Source organism: Pteropus vampyrus, unplaced genomic scaffold (genome assembly GCF_000151845.1).
Source record: "Pteropus vampyrus isolate Shadow unplaced genomic scaffold, Pvam_2.0 Scaffold53, whole genome shotgun sequence".
In the NCBI taxonomy this organism is placed as follows: Eukaryota; Metazoa; Chordata; class Mammalia; order Chiroptera; family Pteropodidae; genus Pteropus; species Pteropus vampyrus.
Genome location: NW_011888834.1, coordinates 9,387,475 through 9,407,096, shown reverse-complemented (window position 1 = coordinate 9,407,096; position 19,622 = coordinate 9,387,475). Strand labels below are relative to the sequence as shown.

The window sequence follows — 19,622 nt, the reverse complement described above, 5'->3', positions numbered from 1 at the left end:
TGCTGTGGGCTTTGGCTGCTTGTCTACACCAGGACTTCTGAGGAGCTGTGCAGTTATCTGTCTGATGGATGAAATGGAAGCTTAATCCATCACCTCCATCTTCCCATTCCTTGGGATCTGGATCTTAGAACATAAACTCCCCCACATTTATGTGCCGCTTGTATATATATATATATTCCAAGGGTCTTCTCTAGGTGCCTCATGCTTCTGCATTAGAAAAGTCCTGTTGCTTGCATATGATACACACTTTAGTTTCGTCACCATGAGTGTGAAGTAGGTTGAAGCCTACTCAGAATTATTCATCATCATTATCTGGAATCAGAGGATACGAATCAGTAAAAAATAATATTTATATGGTCCATTCTTGTTTCACTTGGATCCACATGCAATGTTCATAACTCCTAAAAACTTTACATATGCGACAGGGCCCTGAATTTGCATATTTTTATTCTTATCTCCAGCATGCATGTGTTTTAAAAGTAGTCAGAGTACTTGACACTTCCTACTCATCTGGTCTGTCTCACATTATGCTGTGATATGATGGACAGATGTAGTCTTTAGGAGAATGTTAAGGTCATAAAATTGCTGGAGACTATCGTGTCAGTAATTGGATATTTCTTTCTTATACCATTAAGTTTCTAACAAAATATTATTTAAAAATAGGTTTTTTTTACAATTAGATTATTTTCTCCCAGTGAATTACAAATTCCTTGAGCACAAAAGAACATGCACATTGTATTCTTTTTATAGCCCCGGATATTAGTAAAATGTCTTGTAGTTGTTATAAAGATGGTGAGTTAAATTAAAATTAGCTTACTTATTATAATGATAATAATTGAAAATATGACCTGGGGAAGTATTAAGTTGAGGTGATTAAGGAATAATTAGAATAGTACATGCATCAAGAATGAGAATGAGGAATTAAAAAATCAAATATTTTCAATCTGCCTGTTTTGCGTTGACCCACCTGCACTTTGCCTAGGATAGAGTTGGCAATGCCATACTCTGGCTTAAGGAGCAAATACCGTTACTAAGATTCAGAAAATAAGAACAGGACATTCAGGCACAGCCAAGTCTTCCTTCCTTGATAATTTTCTTGTAGCACCAGAAAAATATAGGCCATCATTTTCAAGTGTATTTTTAGCCAGTTACATGGTTTTTCCATGGAAACGGCATAATTTAATTAAATATTTAAAGAAATAAAAAATAAACGTCCCCAGATTATTGTCACATAAAATATTCATTATTTCCTCTTTATTTCAATAGCTTCCACAGTTATTAAGAGAACAACCCCATTCCCATTACATATGATCAAGAAGTCCTTTCCTACATTCTTAATTCATATTCTAGAACTGGCATATGTTGCTGCTATGCATCGCATCACAGCATCTGTTTAAAGTGAGGGATCGATTGTGTCCTTGGATCAGAATAGTTCTAGTCTTTTCTCTGCAGGAGAGTTGCTAGAATCAGGAAACAAATTGTGATAGGTATCTGATAACAGATGTTTTGTTTCTTAGGCCAAAAAGTCATAATGATCCTCCTAATATGTTCAGCATGTAAATTGATATAGTAATTAAAAATGTAAATCAAATGACTAAATTTTCTTTTAATTAAATGGCAAAAGTGATTCAGCTTTACCCTTAGGTTTGCCCCATCATGTTTTTACTATGAAACATTCTAATTATTTAAAAAACTACAGTAATGCAATTTTTAAAAATAGGTCGTTAAAAATTTGAAAACTATTTTCTTCATATCATTATACACACGTACCCATTATCTTCAAGATACAGCTTCAGTATCCAGTCTCCATTTTTCTCCCATTCTCCCTATAGGTGAAAATTATTCTCAGTTTTGTGCTATTATGCCTATGCATTACATATGGATACATATATGTGTGTGCATATATATGTAAATATACCTATATTTATAAACATTTTATTTTCCTATGAGTTTTAAGACTGATATTTTCTCATATTTATATAGAGAGGTTATAGATTCAGGGGAAGACTACCATGGAAGTAAAATGCTTTCCTCCTCAGATCCGGGATGCATGATTTCAACTTGACTTCTCCCTGGTGATATTATCTTTGATCATTTGGTTAAGATGGTGTCTGCCTGAGTTCTCTACTATAAAGATACTATTTTTCCTCTTTCCACACTCTATTCATCGGAAGTGAGTCACTAAGTCTTGACCATGGTTAAGGAAAAGTGAATTAAGTTATCTTCTAATACCTTTATGTTCCTGTGATAAAAATTGATGATAAACTATGGCAGCTCAATACTAGCACCCATTAATGACCTAGACATTTCATGAATAAAGTTTTGGGTCACCTTATCAGTCAAGGAACTATAAACAGCTGAGGTACTTGCTAATAGCAAAAGGAACATGGAATTATCGAGGAAAAAAGGTCTTAATATCTGCTTAGGTGACTAGTTGTGGAAATAAGGACTGTATTTTGTAAGAGTACTTCTTATTTTGAAAATTTACTTATATGCATGTGTTTTATGTATATGTAATTTATTATATATTACATATTATGCATATTGTTATGTATGTATGTATAAAAATATATAACATTTATCAGCATTACATTAAAGTATATCAGAGAGGGATTGAGACTTAGCTAGAAGAGGAATAAACATCATGCAAAGATGGACAAAGTGACTTTGCATTATTTAGCAACTCTTTAGTTAACTCTTTTCAACTGTAGGAGAGATTCCATAGATAAAAGCACAGTTGTGTATTTCTTTGCAAATTAAACGTGTTCTAAAGAGTGTTGTATGGCTGCCAATCTGTACAGAAGAGGACTTTGGTGAATCTGTGCTTTGTTAATATAGCCAAGCTGGAACTGTCTTTCTCAGAATTTCCTTGTCTATGTAGTTCCAGATTAGCACTGGCTGCAAGAAAAATTTCCGTGAAATTTGGAAGGTACATATGAAGCAGCAGGTCACTCACTACCTGGCCCAGGTACCACTGCAGCTCCTCTGTATTGTTGCTGATTTGTTGGCTTTCTTTGTTGGCGTTGGACAACTTTCAGGCCCCTTGCTTCTCCAGCTTTTCCCATATCTCTTTCTTTAGTTGGGCCAGGTGCTATGTGAAAGGCACTAATTTCTTTTACATGTAACCTGTATCATTAAGGTTTTAAGCAGTCACAGAAAACTGAATTTTAGTCTTCATAGATCACAGTTTTTCATCTCGGAGTCTAGTTTGTCTTCATAGGTACCAGATTATCCTTGAACCTATTACTTTTTGGTTCCTGTGTGTCCTATCTTTCTCCTGCTTTGTGTCCAGCTGTTCTTTTCATCTGCAGTGTATAATCTGCTGTTAATCCCATCTCAAATATTTTTATTTTATTGTATAATCTTTCTCATCACTTGATGTTCAATTTAGGTCTTTTAAAAAAACTATCGTCGTTCTTTCCCTTCTTGATCATATGGAGTTGATTTACAGTAGCTTTTTAAATTTCATTGTCTTCTAGACATACTATATGTGTTATTTCTGAGTCTGTTTTAATTAGTTGATTTTTTTTTTTCTTCTCATTAGGAGTCCTAGTTCTACTTTTTACATGTCTGGTGATTTTTTTTTTTTATTGAATGCCAGACATTGTGGACTTTACTTTGTTGGTTGCGGGAATTTTTGCATTCCATTATACATTTGGATACTTTTCTGTGATACAGTTAATTTACTTAGACAATTTTATGATCTTCTTCAAAGCTTTTGTTTCAGCATTGTTTGGTAGATCCTGAACAACATTAGTTTAGGATTAATTTGGCCCCACTACTGAGCAGTACTCTTCTGGAGATGCTACTTGATGCCCGTGTATGAGGGAGCTTTTTTCACTCTCGCTCATGTGTTAAGAGCCAGGTTCTTTGCAATTTCTGGACTTTAGTCTACCTGATCATTATTAGTTTTTTCTCCTGATTTTGTGTAGTTTCTTCACTGGGAACTATCTCTAGACAGTAAGCCTGGGCAATTATATGGCTCACCCTGTATGTTTCGCTTTCCATCCAGTATCACTGTCCTGCTATAGTTCTAAAGTGATATTTCATATATTTGTCCAATTTATTTAATTGTTTAATATGGGAAAATTAATTCAATCCCTGTTACTGAATCATGGCCTGAAGAAGAGGTATGTGAGTTTTAGATTCTAAATCTTGTGTTTTAAAATCTGTTTCTTTCCATCTCCTCTAATAGAATGTAATTGTCTTATTATATCTCCAGAAACTGTAATAGAGTTTAGTATGTAGTAGAAACTCAGAATTTTTAACTTTCTTCCAAATGCATAATATATATCCACTGATTTGTCTTCTCAAATTTATACCATTTGTCTTCTCAAAGCCACATCATTCAAAATATATAAACTATCAGAAATTGTCAGATTATTAATTAATACCAAACTACTGTTTCGAAGAACTTTCACTTGAATGTTCTTATCCTCTTTCAGTATTTCTTGAAAAATTCAACACAATGTTGCCTACTGAGCAGCAAAGTTATAGGTATATCAAATTAACTGTGTGCATGAACTTGTAATATCTATTTCTTTGAACTGAGAATTAGAATTTTTTACTGTTTTTCATTTTCTGTTCCCAGTTTCATCGGGATGGTTAAAATGATCTGGTCTAAATATGTCACAATTCGATATTATTGCTTCACTTGAACATCTAAACACATACATACGTATGTACATACACACATTAAATAACATTCAGAGAGAAATCTGTTTCTTATTGTTCTAGAAAATGGCCAAATGAGAAAAGCTATTTTTATTGTTGATAAGAATACTGCAGTTAACTAGAAGATATAAAATCGTAAGAATTCTTACTATTACATGGATTATGAATGGGCAAAATACAATAAAACCAAATCTCAGGAAATAATCATGTCATTTACAAGGGAAGCCAGCCCAAGAAAGAATTTCTGATCAGAAATATATTCTCTTGAATGAATGTATGTGTATTTTTATGGTGATTGAATGGAATTCCCTGGTATTGTATTGAGTATATTCTTGTTAGTACATATTTTTTTCTGACAAGTGAAAAATGACCAAATTTGACACTAGAAAATAGACATTTTGCCGTGAACTGCAGATGTTTTATTTCTGATATAAAGTAAGAAAATATCTATGACCTCTTTTTAAATTTTAATGAATAACGATCATTCTCAAAACTTGTTTTGGCCCTCCTGGGCATAGTGCATAATCTTTCCTCTCTCTTTCATGGTTATCAACTGGAATATTCTTTTCTAGTTTTATTATGTCTACATAGCCTAACTCCAAGTCAAATAAGAAAATAAGTAATTCTTTATCATAACAGATTGATCTAGGATTCAGGAAAGTCACATAAAGATATGTTAATAGTAAAACTTTATATAAAAAGATTTGTTAATACTTTAATTTCTTTATTATGTTTTAAAAATATATATGTTCTCTTGAAGTGAAAAAGCCCTCTTTGGGGGCTAAAAGACATATCAAATAGTCAACATTGAAAGTGCAAACACTGACATATACTAGATCTACAGACATTTTGTCATTCAGTTTGAGCCCAGTATAAATTAAAAACAAATTTGAGTAATTTCTAAGTGCCTATATATTTTTTTATGGTGAACTATTTGATTCTTTTTTGTTTGTTTGTTTTTTGGTCAATTGGGAAATTTGGATTTGGAAGTATAAGTAACTGTGGTGCTACAATTATTGCTATCTCCTATTAAACCGTATACTTCTTGAGGAAGAAATTATATTTGATAGACACTACTGTATTGTATTTTAAGAGTATCAAATGCATTCTTAAATCATAAATATTCAAGAGCTTTCATTATTAAATATTCTTAGTATATAATAAAAATTCCTAGAATAATCTCTTTACTTGTAAGAAACTTTTTCAGATATATTATTTTTTAGTGATAAATCTAAAGCACACATAATAAATTAAGTCATCCTTCTGAGAAAAACATTTTTAAAATAAGAATCCTGTTGGTTCTTTTTAAGGTTATGCTTCCATTGCTGGAACTTTTCAACTGATGACATAATTTTCGGGATAAAAGTATTTAAAGAGAAACACATAGACCTTTTTAAAACAATATTTTCAGCATACAGAATAATAAAATCTTTGCTCTACCAAGTTTGATCAAATATTAATTTCAGTTTTCATGCATATATATTCATAAACTCAATAAAGCATTCTTTTGAGATTTTTATGTTTTAACTGAATGCTTCCTTTTATATATATTATATATAGGCTTCCTATTATACATATTTTTTGGCAACTTGCTTCTTTTCTTCATACATTTTAGACTAAATAATGTTGATATGTGCCCTTCCACATTATTCATTTAAAAATCAGGATTATATCAATATAGATTACTTTTCTCTGTCCTTGAACTCATATAACTGGAATCATACAGTCGGAATTATTCTGTCTAGCTTCTTCCACTCAACTTTCTGTCTGTGTTCTCCATCGTATTGTTGCATGTAGCTATAGTATTTATTGATTCAACAGCTTAGGAGTCAGGTGAAGACTTAAGGTGTATCATATGCAGATTTTTGGGCTCCCTTCTATGTAGTTTCCTTATGTTCAATACTTCGTCCCTCACTTTTCAGCTTTATAAAGATTTCACCTCATGCTTCTCTTTTTTCAAGAATAATAGACTTTTAGATACTTCTTTTAGTTTTTCAATTCTTTCACACAATTTTGTCACATTTTAGTAATTGTTTTTGACAATAAAGTTATTTTGATACCAGCTATTCCATCATGCCTATATTAGAGAAAATTTTTTAGTATAGATGTTTTAAAATGTACTATGCATAAATTTATTTTTTGTTCAGTTATTTTTTGTGTGTCTTTTTAAAGGAAATTTAATCTGAACAGTTACAAAGACATTTTATTATTTTTTATTGTACAATTTTTATTAAAGTTTGCTTGATTTTAAATCTATAATTGACCTGAAATTAATTTTTGTATACATTTTCTATTTGGATATATATTTTTTCTCACGTAGATCAAAACTGGTTTGAGCCAACTATTTATTAAACAATGCACAGAACTATTTATTTGTAAAGTTCAGCTTAAATATGCATAGGAAGTATTACATATTTAATAGAGTAAGTCTTTTTAAATATTTATTTAGGTTATATTTGTGGAGATGCCTATTATGCCAGTCACTGTCAGACTATAGCAGAGAATACAGTTGCATTTTTGGAATGCATTGTGCTTATTTGGAACACTCAAAGTCTAAAGCAATGTCATATGACTGAGGCTCACCTCTTCAAAGACATTCTTAATTAATCAAAAAGTCACTTTGGTTGTATTCGCACAATACTTCGGTATTAGGAGAAGCAGAACCAACAGCGAGTTTAATTTATTTATTAATATATCTACCTACCTACCTATCTATAGAAAGATTTATAATAAGGTATTGGCTTGTGTGATTATGGAGGCAGGTAAGTCCTAAGATCTGCAGGCTGGAGATCTAGGAGAGCCAGTAGTGTAGTGCCCATCCAAGGGCTAGCAGGCTCAAGACCTAAAAAGGGCTGATGTCTTAGTTGGAGGCCGTAGGTAGAAAAAAAGCCAATGTCTCAGAGATAATCCGGCCAGAAAGAACTCTCTTATTCAGAAGAGGGTCAGACTTTTTGTTCTATTCAAGTTTCCACCTGACTGAAAGAGGCCCACCCACATTAGGAAGGGCAGTCTGCTTTATACAGTCTACCAATTTAATGTTAACCTCATTTCACAACACCCTCGCAGACACACCCAGAATACTGTTTGACCAAATATCTGGGCACTCTGTGGCCCTGTCAAATTGACACAAAGAAGTAACTCATTTTCCAAGTGGATGGTAACCATTGGCCACACTAATTTGTTTTCTGCCCATTTTTATTTGCATAATATTCAGAAAAAAATCATTATATAAATGCTATTTATTTATTTGAAAACCTTTTTTGAGCCTCATTAAGTCTCAAGCTTTATAATAAGTACTGGAAAGTTACAAAATACTCTCTGGAATTTAAGAGTCAGTTATAAGAAATGATTAGATATGACTAACTCCGGAAGATATTTGCAGGCAGAGAGAATGGCCTGTCAACATCTCTTGGGTAGGCAAAGAGTTTGATCATTCAAGAAGCAGAAAGTAAGCCAATGTGAATCATAGTATAGATCCAAGTAAACATTTGAGCCCGCACTGGGAAAATGAGAAGAGGTTGTCAGCTACTGAGGAGGAAAGTAACATTCTATTTTCATTTTCGAAAGATTATTCTGTCTTCTATATAGAAAATAGATGAATAGAGATAAGATAAAAATTGGAGGAATGAAATACAGTTATAAAAGACAATGGTGATCTGGATAACGGCAGAGATGCAGACAACTGAATAAATATAAAAATAGGGGAAGAATTGATAGCACTTAACGATTCAATTTAGGGTAAGAGAAAAAAAGTGTTAATAATGAGTCTTGTGCTTTTGATCTAAGAAATTATTCAAGGAATTATAAGGAATTATCATTTGCTGAAATTCAGAACTCTACAGGAGAAACAGGTAAGAATGAGAGAGATCAAGAAAGTGATATAATGCAAAAGTTCAAGTTCACTGTGAGACATCCAAATATAGTTCCTTTAAATATAAATATATGAATCTAGTGCTCAATAGTTTAGGTTTTGTACACCCACATTTTTGTGGGCGAGTAATATTCAGTGCCAAGGAAATAAATCAGGCAACCTAGGAAAAGCGTTTGGTGTTTGGTAAGAAGGAGAGATGGACTGAGCCCTGAGAAATATCAATAAGTAATTAATTTCGGATAAGGTAAGGTAAACTCTATAGGAGCTGAGAAGTTGTCCGATGGGTCACAGGTAGACCAACAAAATGTGGAGCAAGAAAGGCAAAATACAGAGAGCATGTTAAGCAGAAGGGAAAAACAATGATGTAATAATTGCAACAATATTAGCAAATATGTGTTATTTATTATGTTCCAGGCCCTTTATTATAAACTTTGCAGGTGTAATCTTATTTAATTCTCATAGAATCATATAAAGTCAGTTTCATTACTCTCACTTACATATGGTGTGCCTGAGCTTCAGAAAGTTAAGCATCTTAACGCAGAGTCACACAGGAAGTCTGACTTTTCAACTCCCATACTTTATGAACTTAGCTAATCTACCTCTTAAATGTGAAGAATGGTTATATTCTGTAGGATTTTTCCTTTGGTAGTGACCAAAGCAAAAATCTAAGAAAATAGATTTATTTGGAAATATGTATGTTATAGTTTCAAGTATGGTAGTATCTAGGGACTTGAAAAAGCAAAACAACACAAAACAAAAAATAAACCTCATGACTTTCTTATTGAAACATTCGCCCTTCATTATTTGATCCATTCTCCAGCTTTATGTTCTCTTTTTCCTTAGTCCTTAGAAAAGAGATTGTTCCTGCCTGGTTACTAGATCAAAATTCTTAGGATTAGTGCTAATGTCATTCATTCAGTTCACATGTCAATCCTATGAACCAATTTCTGATGCTAAGAATATTATAATCACATACTCTGGTTAATCAGGCCTTGGCTACATGTCTTCCTCTAGAATTGAATGTCCCCCAATTTAACTCCAGATAGACTAAGAAAGGCAGAGGATGCTGTCACTAACAATATGTGGTAAATTGCCAACCGACCTGTTTCTGAGACATGAAGTCAGATGGGGATCAAAAAGTGTCTGTTAAATTTAGCATCAGTTAGTTTATTTATGTTCTTAATCAGGGCACTTTTAGTCATCCAGGAAGATTAACTGGAGAGGGGTAAAGAATTAATGACAGATGAAGACATAGGAAAATGTATGTGTAGACAAAGGAAAATATGTTTGACTGAAACAGATCAGAAGAAAACAAACATCTGTTTATTGATTACTTTTGTGTTGGGGATCAATTGTCCAATAATGAAGATGCGATGATCTGATAACTTACAGATCCTCTCACAACTCAAAATACCCCAAACTCTAATTTGAATAATAAACCCATTTCTCTTACAAATATGTACACTCATGCAGATGCACAATTTTATCATAAATTATTCTAATTGTTTAATTAAAATATGCTCTTGATTGGCTCTCGTCATTTTCATTTTTAGTTTGTTTTATATTATATTTTAATCATTTCATACCTTGTTTATCACTTATGTCCAATATTTCCTCATCTTCATTCCATCCTCTGAAATGTAAGAGCCAGAAAGTTGGCCTTTTTCATTGTAATGAAATGCTTGACATTAAGCTATTGATTGCTTAGACATGCATTTCAAAGACAGCTAACTCCAAAAAGTAGTTGCCAGCTACGAGGCTTATGAAGAGCTGATTCACCCCACCCCTGAAGTTTCCTTAGTTTTAGATATCTCTGATTCACTTAGAAAATTGACCATTTGATCACTTGTTTTTCCTTTCTAGTGAGCTTTAATTCTCCCCTTCGGTTTTAAATTCATCAATAAAGCGTGAACCCACAAAACCTTAGGCACTCCACCCTTGACCCTAATAAAAGCAGAACTCCAGGCTAGCCCACTCTCTCTGCCTATCTTGCTGTGTGGCCCCAGGCATGCCCTGTAATTATTAAGGCTCATGTCGTTTTTCAAATTTCCCACATGGTTGTTGCTGAGGTGCAGCTAGCTGATTCAGATTTATAACATGGGCTCCCAAAGGAGAAATATCTGTGGAGCTTCCCAGTGGGCTCAGGTGAGTGTCCGCAGGTATTTCTAACCTATAACATCACTATCAATAGGCTGAGCTTGGCACAAAACAGTCCCCCCACTACCTGGTTTATATTTGTTATCTAGAATCTCCCTTCACTGTCATTCCGATATTTCTGTCATGTGTCTCATAGGATGGAGTTCTTACTTAGTTGGTTCCCTGCCCTCTTGGTTTGGCTTAAAATCACTTTAAGAGCAAATCCTCCAGTAGCTTCTTTCAGTTGAGTACATGAGAAAGTTAATTTTTTGAGACTTTACTTGTCTAAAAATGTCTTTATTCTACCCTCACACTTATAGTGTGGCTGACAATGAAATTCAAGATGGAAAATAATTTTTCTTCAGTATTAAAGGCTTTATTACCCTAGTATCTTATAGCTTCTTGGAAGCCTGAAGCTATTTTGCCATTTGAATGTTGATCCCTCACACAGGAGCATGAGTTTTTTTTTTCTCCTTAATTTCTGGAACTTAATGAAACTTTTCTTGGTCTTCCATGGTCCAAAATAGCACATGATATACCTCATTATAGGTCTGTTTTATCCTTTATGCTGGACACTTCTTGGCCACTTCAGTCTAGAAGGTTATTTCTGAGTTACATTAAATTTTATTGAAAAACTTATTCAACAGTTTCTCTTCAATTATTTTTGCTATTTTTCATTCATTCTTATTAAAATAGAACATTCTTTTCCAAAATATTTTGGCTAAGCAAGCAATAGGAAGTAGGTCGAAGAGTTTCCTTTTCATAAAACTGTGACATTCTTACTGCAATGAAAGAGATTGATGATGTGTGCTCTTATTACAAAAGAAGCAGACATCTCCACTAGTTTCTGTCCTTTTTTGCTCTACAGAGGTAGGGATGGAGTAAGATATCAATCAGAAAGTCTGTAGAGTATTCCACAAACAAAACTAAAAAGATCCTAGAACAAGTGATTAAGACAGGAAAATAAAATAATTTATTGTAGAATCTTGGATTCATACAAAAGGAACATTGGCTCTCAGTAAATATAAAAAAAAAAGAAAACCCATCAGTTTGAGTCAATTGTTTTAACTGGATAGAATTACCAGTGTCATATGAAAATTTACTTTTTCACTCTACTGTCAGTTGTTAAATGACAGAGCTCATCTCTTAAAGTGGATAAAATAATCTATACCATCAATAAAAAGCCAGATTTCCTCTTTAGAATGTTTTGCATTTTGAAATCTGTCCAGTAAATAAAACTAAATAATTATTAATTTTGTGCATCTTTTGATTGAGATTATTGAAGAAGATTCCCTAACTTTCTCTTTCAAATTACTGAAACAAAGCAGGGTTTTAGGGTTTTTCTAGGCACATAGACATTAGAATATGAGGTCAGCGAGTGGTCACCCAGGCCAGCTCTTAGTGTGATACTCAAATCAAAAATGACTGAGAAATTCCAGGAAAAGTTCTGGAAATCACAAAGACATAGAGTCTACTGTTCTTATACATTCCTAGGAGCTCAGTGTGAGGCCAGTCTTAGCTTCCAGTCAGGACAACCTACAGCCTTTAAGACAGCACATCCAAAAGCAAATCTCTTAGAGAAAATTATGTTGTACATACCTGGGCAGAAGAAGAATTCGGTAAGGCTGCTTTGGAAATAGAATCTTAAATATTAAAACAGAATTCAATCATAAATTGTTCTAATTATTTAAATATGCACCTGGACAGCTCATCATTTTCATTTTTAGTTTCCTTAAAATATACTAATATATTTTAACCATTACATACCTAGTTTATCACACATTCAGGATATTTCTCCATCTTCATTTCATCCTCTGTAGTGTAAGAGCCTAATAGTTGGCCTTCTTGTGTAATGCAAATGCCTGACATTAAGCTTTTGTTTGGATTTAGCCTAATTTAACAGGATTTTCTCTTTGTTTTGGAAATGACAGTTTTTTCAATAGCAGCGTGAAATATATTTTATGTACTTTAGCTATATCTATAGCTTTAGCTATATCATTTAGCATGTTCATTTAAAAATTGTGTTAATTGAACAAGTTTCTAATTGTATAATCACTTGAAGGCTAACATTTCATTTGATGAATTCACAGCAGCTAGTTAGTGTCTGTGTCTCTTTTTTTAGGTCAGTGCATAGCCTTATTAATTTGCCTTTAACTTACATTTTGAAATACTATAGATTTAGGGCAGAACTTCAAGTATTCTTAGTTTAGTCTTCATTACTGAGATCATATAGTATTATTTATATTGTATTTGTGTTAGTGTATGTTTTAATCACTTGTGATAGAGATTCTCTTAGTAGTTTTCTTTTTAACTTTTAGATGTCAACTTTTATTAAACTGGGCTTCTCATAGTCATCTGAATTGTTACATCAATAATCTCTGAACTACCTAGAAAACACATGTAAAGTCAGAAATTTGTTCACAATCAATTTTATTTCTGGGTCTTGTGTGTTACTGTTTCCTGATTCAATGTTACTGTAATCCTAGACTGTACATCTGTTGCTCTAGCCATCATTTTAGTTGAAAATACCCAGTGTCCCAATTAGAAACTAGAGGATTTGACATCAGCAGATTCTGTATTGAAAACACATAAATGAGCCATCTTTGAATGCAACATTTAGCGCCTGTAAGGCTAGTTAAGGGAAAACTCAATCCCACTGGCCAATTTATAGAGTCATAAATGAGAATAAACTGGCAGATGAAGCTCAGAAGTATAAGTGATGTAGCTGCCTATAGCCCCACAAAATGTTTATCAAAAAAAAGTGAGAACTAAGATGTAGTTTTTTGATTTTCACTTATTTATATCCATGTCATTATTGTGATATGGCTCTGATCAATGTCAAATATTTTATGGGAATTATTTGACTGTTTTTTCATGATTCAAGCAACCGGTTAGTAATTCTCAACCTCCATAACTTTCAGCCCATGCTCTACAGCACAGTCCTCAGTCATGGATGCACACTGGAGGCACGTGGGCAGCATTTAAAATGATATAATAATCCAGACTCTATCCCTAGAGACTGTGATTTAATTAGTCTCTAGTTGTACTTAAACATTGATGTTTTGAAAAAGCTCTCTAAGGGAATCTAATATGCAGCCAGGGTTAAGAATCTCTGCTCTGTGTTATGCTACACTGTGGTTTCAACAGTGTACGTTTGCAGATGCTCAAAAACAAATCTAGAATCAAGAATAAAAAGTTTGGAAATAAGCTTAGAATTTATTAATTTAATCTTCTAAGAGAAGGAATCTGTCTTATTACAATTTCTGTTGAGTAATCATCCAGTATTGGTAAAGTTTAATTACCATTATATTTTCTGACAATTCTCAATTTCTTTTTTAATTTAAGCCAAAATATCCTTCCTTTTTTTTAATTCACAATTACCTTTTATAATTCTATTTTTTGAAGATGCTAGGAATTAAATAATTTATCTTTTCTTATATCTTCATAATTTCATTGTGAATTCCTAGTGGCTCTAGTCACTAAACATCAATATTAAATATTTTTTCAGTGAATATGCATTTCGAATTATTTCATTGTTATTTATAATCGGCTGGTCCTATTTTGCATTTAAGCAGGTCTGAGTGTTCTGCCCTTCTCACTGTAGAGGACAAAAAGCTTCCCTTTACCAGGTTTCTAGTTCCAAAGGCTCGTAGCTGGTTGAAAGTTGCAGTTTCATTCAACTGAATTAGAAAATCAAAAGTCCGTATTTAAGTTGCAACTCTGCCATTAATAAAAAACAAAACAAAACACCACGGATCCCAATGAATACCCATTATATGCTCAGTATACTGGTACCAGCAGAGTATACAGAAGTATAAAATAGAAGTAATAATGACAACTTACATTTATATAAGAGCTCTAAATAAGTTGTAGAGATAAGACTACAAAAAAAAGTGAGTAAGACAAGGCAAACTATGATAATTTCTATGATAAACTATGGGTCTGAAAGCATAAGAAAATTAATAATGATAAGTATTTATGAAAGCCTTTACAAAGAGGAGAATTTAAAAATGATTAGAACTTTGTCTTGTAATATTTAGGTAAAAAATAAGAGGGAGAAGGAAGGTGTTCTGTGTCAGAAAGATAGCATAAGGAGATTTTGTGTGTGCGTGTGTGTGAATAGGAATGAGGGAGAATAAACGGAGAGAGGAAGACAGAAATGGATAAGTGAGAGAGGGGAAGAGAGATTCTAAATGGAAGGAAAATATATTGACATTAGGAAGAAGTAAAGCTAAATAAATGGTGTGGAAGCAATATTGCAGAGTGATGAAAAGCATCAGCTTTGACATCAGGTTGATGTGGGGTTATTTATTTATTTTTTAAATTGAAATGTAGTTGACATATAACATTCTGTAAGTTTAAGTTGTTGAATGTGTTGATTTGATAAGTTTATATACTGGAATGTGATGACTATTATAACTTTAACACCTCTATCATGTCATATAATTATTATTATCATTTTTATATGAGTTAAAATTCTACTCTCAGCAGCTATGACTGACTATGGGAAAGTTATTAAATCTGTAAACCTTAATTTCCATATAATGAAATTAGAAACATTACTACACACACTACATTCTACGCAGTAAACAAGGTAATTCCTGTCAAGTACTTAGCTAAGGTGTATGCTCAATAAATACTAAAACTTAAATGAAATCAATCAAATAGATAATAAATTTAATATAGTTGGAAATTAACTCTTCCTAATGACTGCAAATCAAGGAACCTTATTTGAGTTAATTTAGTCCAGCAGTAAAACACAGAATAAAGGTGGAGAGAATTTAGAGTTTGAAACCATCGAATTGAATATTTCAGCAATTCAGACTTGAAGAAGTAGAGCACAACACTAGTGGCAGTAGAAATACAATTAATCGGACAGATGAAAGAGATTTCAAAAACATTTGCAAGTCTTTCTGACTCATCCAGGCTTCCTTGGTTCTTTGGAGGAGAAAAGAAGCTTTGGTTAATGTTGAGTCTCAAAAGACAGAAAAGTATCTATATAAATGAGTTGAAAATTTAATTGCAAAGAATGGCTGGAGTTTGAATACAGGAACAGAACTGAGCTTACATATATGAAAACCATCAGTAATAAAATAAAAGTCGAAGTCATAAAAGAGAATGAGCTCTCTGAATAAGAAAGTGTAGTGGTTGAGCCTTTTGGAAAGAGCTTATGATAGACCACTCTCAATCTGTCTAATGGTTAATGGGCTCTTCTCTATTGCAGACCCTCAAGAATTATGTAGCAGTGCACTAGTGATTATTGTTATTTCCATCCAGTGCTTTCTCCATTTTTTTTCTCTCTTCCAAATACCCTTCCTTCTCACCATCTTTAGTTTCACATTGGCTGAGTTAACTTAGACAGTATCTCTTAAGCAGAGATAGAAGCTATCAACTTTTTTTTTGAACTTAATCAAATGATCTTTCAGAGTAAAAATGAACATGAACCAAGCCAAGGAGAGCATTGGACATTTTGCTGTTGCTTTTAGCATTCGATTCTAAAAGTATTTTACATTATTAGACACATATTGAAATTCTATGGCTTAGTCCCTATACAAATATAAAAATGTTAACTATGTTCATTTTTTCACATTGACTTAAATTTTCTTCTTGTGTTAAATACTATCTCATTAGTTTCTTTTATTGGAAACATGAAGGGAAGACATTTATATGCATAACTTTTTTCCTCAATGTGAAATGAAATAATTTAGGCTCCAGTGATAGAGGGCCAGTTTTCCTTTCTTGATAGGCCATTATGTGATAGATGGAGCATCTCTCTTCGTCTTTATGCTTTGAGTCTCTGGTTGTGTTTGAAGAATGTGACTGCTGGATTTCTGCAATTTATATTTTCCATATCAGTAGAGCCTCCAAAGGTATATTATTTTCCCTCACATTTTTTATTGTTTGCTTTTTGTATTCTGCATAATCAAACTTGTTCCATGCTATCTTATTCCTTTTGCTTATAGGATATTGGTGACAAAAGCAGAAAACAGTGTGAGAATCTGCTTTTTCACCTTGTCTTAGTGGGCCTTCGGAAATTACATACTTGATGGTAAATTAATGTTTATGGTGTTACTCAGAGGAGAAAATAACAACAAAGATGACTGGCAGATGGTATGTTTCAAGTGCTGCGTGGTTGTTAGGCCAATTTAATGGTTGTTACTTGGGCGCTGGGCCAGATAGAAAGTCTGTATGGTCATTTTTATTACCAGAGTGATGAGATTCACAACCCGTCTGATTCACAGTTGACTTTTTGCCAATGTGTACCTTGCACAGTCTATATTATGGTGTGCCCTGAGTGGTATGCAACAGATGCAAATGTGGAGTCATTTTAGAAATGAGTTTTCACTCTTATTAACTCACACAAGGTGTTTATGAGGGTCACCACACCTTTCATTTGGCACCTAGGTGAGTTCTGACTCTTTCAGAGATGGTGTTAATTCATTTTTAGCAAGATTTTTATGTTAGTCACAGACTGATGTTCTGAAAACATCCCAAATGAAGGTGGGAAAAACCTTTAAGTTTCTAAAAGATTTAGTAAATGACAAATGGGAACAGAATCATTTTTCATATGGGTAATAGAAGGGGTATCCATTGTATATATACACTCTTATTATTGACAGTTATTATGGTATCATTTACATAACTTAGTAGTCAATACATGTATATAGATATAAATCTATTAAATTTACATTTATAAATAGCATTTAAAATTTTTCTATTTTGAAGGAAAATATATTTTGCTTGACATATGCCTACTTCAGATAGGGATAAACTGACAACCTAATTCTGCTTCAAGTAAAAATATATATGACTAGAGGCTTCTAAAAATGAATCATAATTTGATAAAGTAAATTAATCAGAATAAATAATCTGCAGTTGACTGCTCATAACTGGTAGAGATTAATTTCTAAACTTCAAAGGGTATGGAAACGGCATTTTTGAAAAGCAAAAGAACTAAGTTACTTTATTTTGAGCAAATACATTTTAAAGGCATACCTTTCCTTTTGCTTTAGATATTCTTATAAAATGCAAGACGTTGGAAAGGCATGAAAAAATAAGGAGTTGTAAGCATAGTAATAACAAGTAAACATCAGTTTATAAAGTCTTCTAATAATGTGAGGGGAACTTTGAGTTGCCAATGTAATTTAAAAAGCTGCTTTTACAAATTTTATTTTCAAGCATTAACTTTGATATTTATGCATGAGAAAATGATAAACAACTTTCATTAGTTTTATAATTCCACCAGAAAAAAGGAGTATATCTATTACAGTTTTCTTTCTTGTAAATAATAAATTGTTATTTTTTATAAGAGGAAGTGCCATAGTTTCTATCTGTAAGAGAAAGACATATTTGAGCTTAACAGTCTTTTTGTAAACAATGATACTTCCTAGCCCCATCAAATGCTGTTTCAGATCCCTGACAAAAAATTTTATCCTTTTTTGTATTAATGATTCTATATTTTCTAACTTTTATTTCTAGCATTGTCATAATGTACAATGTCAATAATAAATCATTTATTCACAGTATTGATTTGTGGAGGGGAAAGATGAAGTGATTCAGACAGTAATGGCAGAATTTATCAGAGTTACATATGAGATCTGACTTGATTCAGTCATCAGTAGTTTAAGATGAAAGTAGTTAATAAAAGCATAAAAATCATGAAATAGTTTCAGAAGATTCAGCATTAAACATTTCAGAGTTTCAAATTTTTATGTAGACTATGTAAAGTTGTTCATATTTCATTGAGTTAAAAATATATTTCCTAACTTCAACACCTAGTAATTATTTTGATCACTAGAAATATATACAGATAAAGTCTTGATTTTCTACTAAAAGACAGAAATTAAGGTAGATATGATTCATCTTTATAAAAGTTATCTTTCTATGAAAATGTGTTTTTATACCTCTAGACATAGCAACTGGCATTTTCTAACTCTTTCACTTTTTTATTTATTTACTTATTTTAGAGGCATGTTTTTGGTTGCCTATCATGTACCAGCTTGTACTTCAGAGTTAGCCAGGACACCATGAGCCAGTCTCATTGGATGGATTCCTTTTGTAAAATGCAAGTGTGTCATTTTCCCTGTAACACTTTGAATTAACTATTACTACCGCTTAATATATGGCATATTTTACAACTCACTTTACTTTTATAAGTTTACAAATAAGCCATACTGCTTAAAGTTAGATATTAACAAGGTTCTTTTTGAAATTTTTAATTTTTAGAATAAAATATTTGAGGCTATCGTCAATGGCCTAAAACCTTGGGGCTTCATTGTCTATTTTTCCTTATCTTAGAGTAAGCTAAAAATGATTTTCTGAGTCAGACTGGTATAAACCTATATTTATTCCCTTGGATCACTTTTATTTGAAACTTGAGTTAACCACCTGCCTTGTCAGAGATCCTTCTCAGTCTTTTGTATCTATATAAGGTAATAACTTTCCCTGAGAATCTCTACTTTTGCTAAACTGTGAAAGTTTTCTCTTTAATCATTAAAATATAGTATTTATGTCCCCATCTACCACTTCAGTGAATAAAAACTCAAATTCACTTTTGTTTAATGTCTATCAAGTTTTTATTAAAAAAAACCTAACAGTCTATGGCCTTGCCACTCTGAACAAACCCGATCCCGTCTGATCTCAAAAGCTAAGTGGGGTTGGACCTGGTTAGTACTTGGATGGGAGACCACCTAGGAAGACCAGGTGCTATAGGCATAAAAAAAAAATAAAAAATAATGGATTGTAAGCTGACAAGGTCATTGCAATCTGTGAGATCAACCAAGGGTTGCCTTGCCTAAAAACACCCCCCCAAAATAAAAAAGAAACATAATAGATAATGTGATACTCAAATTTACTCAGAGTCAGTATTATTCAATTCATAGGTCACAAGCCATTTGTGGGTCAGGAAATTAATTTAATAGTTCTTGGCTAACTTTTAAGT

General features: G+C 32.6%; 1 pseudogene; it reads left to right on the top strand.

The window, feature by feature from the left end:
- The first annotated feature begins 19,277 nt into the window (after positions 1-19,277).
- LOC111739752 lies at positions 19,278-19,396 on the top strand (annotated as a pseudogene).
- The last annotated feature ends 226 nt before the right edge of the window (positions 19,397-19,622 follow it).